Source organism: Austrofundulus limnaeus, unplaced genomic scaffold, assembly GCF_001266775.1.
Source record: "Austrofundulus limnaeus strain Quisiro unplaced genomic scaffold, Austrofundulus_limnaeus-1.0 Scaffold11, whole genome shotgun sequence".
Lineage (NCBI taxonomy): Eukaryota > Metazoa > Chordata > Actinopteri > Cyprinodontiformes > Rivulidae > Austrofundulus > Austrofundulus limnaeus.
The window spans coordinates 1,209,164-1,217,340 of NW_013952413.1; positions in this window are offsets into that span (position 1 = coordinate 1,209,164).

Consider the following 8,177-nt stretch of genomic DNA (forward strand, 5'->3'; position numbering starts at 1 on the left):
AATGTAAACCAAAACGAATTACTGTTTTGGTTTAGCTTTTATTTTTTTGAATATATTCGTGTAAAAAAAAAGGCAAATACGATTTTTTTCTTCTTTCTGCTGCCTTTCATTTTATTTGATTTGTATTCTTTTTCTTCTGTTGCTTACAGTTTTGTATTTAATGACATGAATAAATTTCAAAATGAAATAAAATAAAACTAAATGATCTGTGTACAATGCCAGGCAACCAAAATTGGGATGAAAAAAAAACACATTGATTTTGCGTAAGCCCAAAAAATAAACATGAAGAAAAATGCAAACAAATTCAAATTTTTTTCATATGTTGTTTTGTTTTGTCAGCTACAATAATTTACAAACATTTGACATTACTCAAAAAAAAAAATGCAGCAGCGATAACACGTTTCCATTTCGGAGAATTTCTCTCAAGCTGAGAAAATAGTGTGACAACCGGTGAGTTATTTATCTGTTGGCTGCAGAAAAGATGTCCTTAAAAAGTACCGTGGAAAAGACGTCATAAAATTTTATGGCACCAAGGCAGGAGTGCAGGAAAAGGACAATAAATCTTAAATCTCCTTCCCAGGACAGAGTTTTTAGCACACRATTCCTCTGTCAGGTAGAAAAGCTCTCAGTACAGCTGTGAGCTCAGCAGGTGGATTCAGACACACAAAAGGACATGATAGAATCAATCTGTTACAAAATAACGTGATCAGAAAAGTAAGACAGTTGTGTGGCACGTCAGCAGTTATGGGAAATTTTGAAAGATTTGAATATACTAAAAAAAAAAACAAATATGATAAAATTCTCACAGTCTCTAAAAAAGCAGTTTAAGCCAAATAGGGAAAAAGAAATTATGTATTTTTTTTGCTAAATTTTTACAAAAAGAGAACATCTATTGATACGGCTGAACAGAGTTTGTAGGTAAAACAGATTTTGAACATGTTCACACTACTCACCGGGGGTTTCCAATGATCTATCAGCCGTACGTGTCATTACACAACGACGTAACTAAGACTTAGCACTCAAAAGACTGAGCCTGTTATTGTGTATAATTAAAATAATCCAAGGGTTTACAGTTAAAAATGAGCCACTTCAAAGTTCTTGTCATGTGGAATTAACTTCTAAGTAAACAGACATGTTTGAATTCTAACAATTGATTTTCCCATTAATCTTGAACAGCAAAAAAAAAAAAAAGGGTCTCACCACACCCTTTAAGTGGTTTCCCAGATGTCTGTATCCTTCAGGTAATTTATTAATTTCAATGAGAAAACAACAGTAAAGCATTATAATGTACAGTACAACATGAGCAGTTTAAAAAGTTGAGTTGAGCGAGAACGCATGAAGCAACTTATTTTTTTTAAAAAGTTCAAAATTTCTATCATGTTACACAAAACAGAACCTCCCCTTTGTGAGTTTCTACTGTCAAATATAATACAGTCATTTTGATTCATTATGCTTTAGAGACAATCTAAGTTTGAAATGAACATTCAGGGAAGCTCTTTGAATTCTGTGATGTTTTACTTTGGTTTCTTCCTTTCTGCTCTCCTCACCCCTGCTTTCATTCACTATTCATCATGTAATAATAAATCAAATTAAAGTCTTCAAGTAGCACAGTTAAAACCTGGATCTGAAACAAGTCAAACCTCTGAAGAGACCTAAAAAAAAACAGCTGCGCAATAATTGTGAATAAGCTGAACCAATCGCAAAGGAGAGGGTTGCCAGGTTTGTAGAACTGTTGCTTATCACCAATGGACAAGTAGCTCTCACCAAGTAAGTGTCCAAATAATGCTTGTTAAAAACAAATCAATATTTTTTGTATATATTCTAAGTGTAGTTTGAAACCTCAAAACGATTAGAAAACAAACATCACTAATTCCACATTCACAAGTTTATTATATCAGTCAAGCCTGCTTGGAGATGTGATACATTAGAGGCATTACATTTATGTTTACAAGGCCTCACTGCTAAGCTAACATGGTGAACAAATTCAACACTTGTTTCACTAATGTGCTTGCCACCATTTCAGCATGTAAGAAAATACAACTGCGACATCCGCGGCCGGATAGCCAGACGTTTTGCTGCTGATTGAAGGGGTCGCTAGTGAAAGGGGATGGTTCCCATTCCAAGCAGTGCAAGAATAAGGACATGGACTGCTCTGTAGCCCTTYAGCATTAAAGAGACACATTGTGGAGCTTTGTGGCAGAAGCGAGCAAACTTTATAAACAAAAAAAATTCAGCTCACGGAGGAATGACGAGGGACAACAGGTGGTYCTCGAAGAAAAGGTAAAAAGCTGCAGCTGAAGCAAATCGTCGGCCAACTTGCCCAGATCACTGCTATAGCATAAAGTCTGGCATGCTGGCACTGTCTGATAGCCTGAATAACAGAAGGAGGGGGACAAATACCAAAATCCCTGCAACGTTAAAGTGGAGAACATATGCAACTCCAAGTAATTTCACTTTTTACATGCTGCTAAAATCTTGTTTATAATCTAGATCAGTGTGCTTCAGTGATGATCTGTCACCAGTCGACAACATGCCAACAAAGATCAGATTACAAACTGTGAATAATTCATGGTTTTGGTTAGAAGTTCACATTGTAGAATGTCCCTATTAAAATACCTCCACCCTGTTTATAAGAGCGAACAAGTTCATTGCATTACTTAGACTTTTATATGAACATTTAAAATAAGATAAATAGGTAAAATGATGTTAGTCATTGCATGTGCCGTGGGTATTTTAACAACACATACAAAACAAGACTTGTAAACTCTAATTTTCATACGGCTCATGACCCACTCTGTGGGTAATGAGCTCTGGCACTGGCCCAACCATTGTTGTCTTGGACCTTTTAGTAATTGTTTGGCATCAGATCCATTCTCTCAACAGGGTAATCAACTGTAGATCCCTCCGTGGAGCAGAGCATTGTTGAGCTAACACAATTAGCCCTCAGGGACCGAAGCTGACATTTGTTTTAGACCCGAGCAACCGCTGCGGCTCTCCAGCTGAGATTAGACGAAATGATATGATGACGGATGCAGGTATGCACTCTGTGTGGACRTCACGTTAGAAATTAGTGGTGAAATGCTGAAATGAGACGGAGCTTTAAAAAAAGAACGAGATCGTTGTTCAAAACTTTGACATTAGCTGTTGTCGTTGACCTTGTATGTGTTTTAGTAAAACATATAAAAAAAAGCTGACAGATTTGAATTAAACTTTCAAAAAGTAATTTCTGGATGTACATTTACAATGTATTAATTTTTGTAATCAACCTGGTTTCAAATGGTACTTTCAACTTTAATAAACACAATGAACTCAGTTAGATTTACAGATATTAAAAGAGGCTGGTCATGTTTTTAAATTCTTCTTTTTCACATTTAAATCATCCAGTTGGTGTCTATATAAAAGAGAAGTGCAATGTTTTTGTCTTGTTTCCTCATTATTGTAACTCCACAAACCCCTCTTTCACCCTTTTTCTGAGGTATGTCTCTGATCAATTCGTTTTGAGGATGTCTCTTTACGACTTTTCACGACTTGGTTTATGACTACGACTTTTTTGTTTACAAATGAATTAAAAGATGTCAACAAGTGAAGACGTGTCACTCCTGCCTTACATGTCGGAGCCAGAGTCTGAGAGAGGAGGATGAAGATGACAAAACTGCAGTTGGCAAGTCCAAACYTTATTTGGCAGCTCGATCTTAAATAATTTTGTGTAAGAATTCAGAAAACATCAGACTAAATTCAAATGTTCTGCACTAGAGACTCCAGGTACACAACAAAATGCATTTAACGGCAAAACAAAGTGAATCTTTGAATGATACTGTAAGAAAATTTAGTGTTCGTTAACTGAAATCGTGACAAAACCACATACATAGTGAATCGATTAAAATGTGAAGAGATTTGGAACCATACAACCCCAGATCTGGCTACGAGCTAGCTTTATTGCTTACGCTGAAGCAATCCGAGCAGCGCTGCCTGAAACCAGAAGTTCCGGTCTACATATACAGGGATCTTCAGTGCCTGGTACGCCCACTACAGGCCTACGGCTGAATCGCAGGCAACTCGTACAGAAAATATCTTTCCTAATGAATTTATAACGGTTTATTATGTGTTGTCATGATGTTTTGGGCATGTACCTAAAACCATTTTGATCAGGACATTACAATAGTCAAACAAAAGATTATAAAAGTCAAGCCTTAAAAAGGAAACTAAGACAAATGGTGTGGTGCTTTAAATCAGTGTCTAACTAACTAATAAATTCCCAAAATACATCCCCTTTGACCTAAGAGTTGATGTGGCGGTAGCATCCTCAACAGATGCCAAACTGTGTGCAAGTCTGCGTTAAMTAATTTCAAAATTTGGCAAAGGACTAAAACTCAGTTTTCTAAGGCGAATTGATTGTTTAAAACTGGCATAATAGGTGTCACAAATGCATTCCTTCAATGRATTTATGSTTCTAAATATTTAAATATGATTCCTTCATTWAGTGTTTAGTGATCAGCTTTCCTCCAGCTGTAGTCTCGTTACATACATGTTTCAGATTTTCCATTTGAAAAATATTGTTCTTGTGTGACAATTAAAAGGTTTGGTATTTTCACAGACAAAACTTTCAAGTGGTGAAACCAAAACCTACTTCAACTGAAAGTGTTTGCGGTGCATCTGTGAGATTAAAACACTGTTTTAAAGGGTTTAAATGCTATCTTCTGCATTGTATGAAGAATTGTACTTATCATCCTCACAGTTCGAAAGAGATGAGGTAAACTGATTCCATGTGTMTGCTTGAATTTGCAGAGGGATGCAGCGAAAGTCTGCTGTCTACAAACYCAAAAATGACTTGGCTGAGATGCTCCACCTGTTTGTTTGAACACACAAACGTATTTATATGTGAACAATCGTGGAGTCGTACATGTCAAACATGTGTATATATTCTTTTTAAGACGTGTAAAACATTTGCCACATCCCACTTTTTTATTTAAACTTTGCAATGAAGTGATCCTTTTGTTTTATCAGGTTTTTTTACATATTTGCTTTCAGATCTTGATAGAATCATTTTCAAAGCTTAGAAAAAATAGCAGATATTAGTAGTGGCATGAACAAAATTTGGCTAAAATATAAAAAAAACATACGAGAAAATGTATTTACGGTTTGTGAATTCACTGAATTATGTTTTTWTAGATAACATTTTTAATGTGYTGAACCACWAGCRTKACCAATGCCCCAAATTTCRGCTCTCTAGGGCTTACCAGTTCCTCTATCTCGTGTTAGGTGGCGCTGTCGAGTCATTTGGCCACGCCCATTAMAAATTCCAATAGAWTCTTGCTATTTTTGCCGGGGGACAATTTTGGRTGAAGTTTGGTGAGTTTTYGAKTGTGGCAAAGCCTCCAAATTTGCGTTCAAAGGGGCAGAAGAAGAACAATTGTCGATCAAAATCATAAATTGTTTTGAAATGATGATTTTTCTGTATAATTTTTATTTAAATGCAACTGTTTGTAACATTATTGYATCTGCCGGGTTGATGTAAAATAATACATACATGTCCTTTTGCAATGTTTGTTTTCAAACACCGACTCCTCTCCCAGCTTATAACCTTTGAATGATTGATTACTTGAGGATCCAGAGAGAGTTGACTGCCTGTCTGTTTTTGTATCAACTTAATATTAGAAAAAAGTCTGTGATTGTGTGTTTAAATGAATAAMTCATTCTTCTAGAGCCAGATGTACAACTAAGGAAATATTTGGCTCCTGCTTTGTTCAACAAAATGGCTTCTCTTATTCTTCACAGTAAATACAGAGAAGAAACCTCAAAACAAAACAGTCGAGAGGATAACCAGTGATCCCCATCTAAGCCACGCTCAATCACACTTAAACGGGGCGGCTCTTCCTACCAGAGGAACCCGAACAAACCTTTAAGTCGACAGCTAATGCCCGGTKTTAGCTCTCTCTGTCTTTCCCTTTCCTCCTTTTCTGCCTCAAAACTGCCATCCTAATGCTRGACGAGCTCCTGCGACGTGAGCGGGGATGTTCGGCCCACTCAGCCCACTCCCTTTTCCATTCAGTTTTGTCACTGCTATTCTTCCTCTCGCCTCCTCCGATTTCTCTTTTGTGGGTCGCGGAACCTTCAAAAGTGTGTCTGTCCCACCTTCTGATCCTCAGCAGCCACCACAGAGACCACCACGCTGCACATAACACTAGAAGATGACATTTCCTCACCCCTGAGAGTACCCCCCCCCACCCCCTCCCACCCCTTTCCCCTCCCTCATCTCCGCTAATCCAATCAGTGAGGCCTGAGTTTTTCTAATATACTGGCAGTCTCATACTCTGACTTTATCCCTGCAGCTGTGCCGGACCGCTCATTGGCAAGATTAAGGCCTCCGCAGTTCCTCTGATCATGTATTTCAATATGAATGGGACCAATAAGGGGGTGGATTACGGCTTAGTTACTTTAGAAATCCAAGGCCCCCTTTTGATGCCCCCGGGTTTGAACAGCAATGGCAGAACCCCAGCCTGGTCTGCGTGGCGTGGCTGCAACGACGCCACCTGGCAGTCAAATGTTTGCTCATATGCGCTCATTAAACAACACCACACTGGCACCGCCGGGTACCGCCGGCAGGCCGGATGGCGAGCCGCGGCCGCAACCAGATGGCCGCGTCGCCGGGATGCCAGGTGGGGTCCGTCGTCGCCACTCGCGAGTTGTCTCGTGGACGAAGGGACCGGGGGAGTTTTTGGTCGGTGTGGGAGTTAGACGAGCGCCTTTGCCAAGAAGGAACAGAGCAAACAAACACTCGGGCCAGTTCCCGTCAATCACTTTTCTTTCTTTCCTTTTCTTGATCATTCTTTTCTTCTCTGTGAAGCACTTACTTCAAAAATGAAGACTTGATGACATTTATTAAGTAGGAAGAGCGGCCGAGTTTGCATTCAAATGCTAAAAACACACACACTCACACAGAGAGGTGAATTGGGATCACCAGCCCACAGTGGCAAAGCCCCTAAGAGAGCTTTTCATTAGATGTTGAGGTCTGTGTCTTCTTCTCAACTAGCTCTCCTGCCCTTGTGTCTTGGGGCCCTTTGTGTGAAGTGCTAGAGGTGATTAATATTTGTTTTCTCTCCTCTGTGGGAGAGGAAGACCTGGCTGATCCACTGTGACCTCCCTCCTTAATCCCCAGCGGGCCGACCTGCTTTCTCAGTTTCCGTCAACTTCTTTTGGGTTTCTGTTTTGGATGCTGGTTACCGCATACTGACAAGTTAGACGGAAGTATATTACTCAAAAAAAAAAAATCATACAATATAACGCTCACAAGCTCGCTAAACATCACTGACAAGTTTCTTTACAAGGCGACTGTGATTTTAGCTGCTTKTATGTTTGTGCTTCAGACACTTGGAAATATTGTTATCAAGAAAGCTTAAATTATGCTTGACATTATCTGTGAACCAAGCCAGACCGGTCTGCACAAACACGACTTTACTTATCAGTGAGTGTGTTTAGTGGTCTTTTCACAATAAAACAATAAAACTGCAGTGATATGTAAAAACAACAARAAAGAAAAGGAGAAAAAATGTGTCACTGTTCTCCTCTCGTTTGTTTAGACAAGGAAGTATCGTCCTTAAAGAAAATGGGGTAACCTGACTGAATGAAGCTAAGATGGCCAGGTTGAGGGTTTTTGAGGCTTTGTTGGGGCCAGTAGAGGGGGTGTCTTGAAGGATTGAGTGGCTTGCGGGGTCTATTGAGGACTTGATCCTGTTGACAGATATACTGCTCCCTTTGTGACCACATGGCTGTGATGGAAATGGCAGGTGCAGTATGGGTAGCCAATGGRAAAAAAATGGTCCTTTCTAGAGTTGTGTTTCAGTGGTTGTAAAAACACAGCTGTTTTTAGCTTTCCGAAAYGGCTGCGTGCTCAGTCTCCGATTCTTTCCAGCTCCTTGTTGCCTTGTTGGCATAGTCACTAAACTCGCAAACACAGTCTTATGGTCTTAGCTCTTTATAAGAGCTTTRGTTGGGAAAATGTGCAGATCAGTATTAACAATCAACACTGTTGGATAAAAGCTCTTAGCAACTGGCTCAAAAGCTGCCTCTGGGTAACTGATAGTAATGGGAAACTACTTGGCAATTTAACACATACACATATTAACACGGCACGAGAGAGCGAATAATGTCTTGAAAACAGCTATTCCAAATTATAATAA